The sequence below is a fragment of the Mus pahari genome, chromosome 23 (genome assembly GCF_900095145.1).
Source record: "Mus pahari chromosome 23, PAHARI_EIJ_v1.1, whole genome shotgun sequence".
In the NCBI taxonomy this organism is placed as follows: domain Eukaryota; kingdom Metazoa; phylum Chordata; class Mammalia; order Rodentia; family Muridae; genus Mus; species Mus pahari.
In genome coordinates, this window is record NC_034612.1 from 13245368 (window position 1) to 13246514 (window position 1147).

The 1147-nt window shown below is 45.2% G+C and overlaps 1 protein-coding gene across 1 annotated transcript in view; it reads left to right on the forward strand.

Annotated features, from left to right (window-relative positions):
• Window positions 1-1147, forward strand: part of Wdr66 (WD repeat domain 66) — a 66691-nt gene that overhangs the window by 22491 nt on the left and 43053 nt on the right. The gene's annotated exons all lie outside the window — the stretch shown is intronic.

Below are 1147 nucleotides of genomic sequence, written 5' to 3' on the forward strand. Positions count from 1 at the left end.
AAAAAAAAAAAAAAAAAAAAAAAAAAAGCCTTGCATGGACACATACCTACCCTGAGATGAACATGACGATCCTGTTTGACAAAAGCCTCTGGAACCTTCTGCGTTCAAGTTCAGAGACAAACTGCTGTTTTGTTGTTGTTGGTTGGTTGGTTGGTTTTTGATTTTTGTTTTTTTAATGTCAGTTTGCCATAGAGGAGGGAACCTCAATTAAGAAAATGCCTCCATGAGATCCAGCCATAGGTCATCTTCTTCTTTAGTGATTGGTGCCAGAGGAGGACCCAGTCTAATTTCGGGTGATGCCGTCCCTGGGTTGGTGGTGCCAGGTATCGGCAGTTCTTTCATCTCAGCACTGGGGAGGCAGAGGCAGGAGGAACTCTTGTGAGTTTGAGGCAAATCTGTTCTACAGAGTGAGTTCCGGGACAGCCCAAGCTACACAGAAAAAACCTGTTTCAAATGACAAAACAAAACAAAACAAGAAAAGAAAGAAGAGAAAAGAAGAAAAAAACGAAAGCGGTCTGAGCAGTCTGGGACAAGCAAGCCACTGAGTGGCAAGCCTACGGATTCTGCCTCAGCCTTCCTCGAGGTTCCTACCCCGCCTGCCTTCAGTGACAGACTGTGATGTGGAAGTGTAAGCGGAATAAACCCTTTCCTCCTCAAGTTGCTTTTGGAAATGGTGTCTTATCATAGCAATAGAAACCCCAAGACACAAACCTAGGGTCTTCTTGCCACAAACTGGGCAGCAGGTTCACTGTGTCATGTGCTAGAGGCTGAGTTTCCTTCCTTCCTTCCTTCCTTCCTTCCTTCCTTCCTTCCTTCCTTCCTTCCTTCCTTCCTTCCATAAATTCACTGAAGGGCTTTATTTTAGCTCATTTATTTCTTTATCTATTTTTTTTTTTTTGAGACCAGTTTCTCTGTGTAGCCTTGGCTGTCCTGGATCTCACTAGGTAGACCAGGCTGGCCTCGAACTCAGAAAGCCACCTGCCTCTGCCTCCCAAGTGCTGGGATTAAAGGCGTGTGAGCACCACCACTGCATATTCTTTTTTTGTTTGTTTGTTTGTTTTGTTTTTCGAGACAGGGTTTCTCTGTATAGCCCTGGCTGTCCTGGAACTCACTTTGTAGACCAGGCTGGCCTCGAACTCAGAAATCC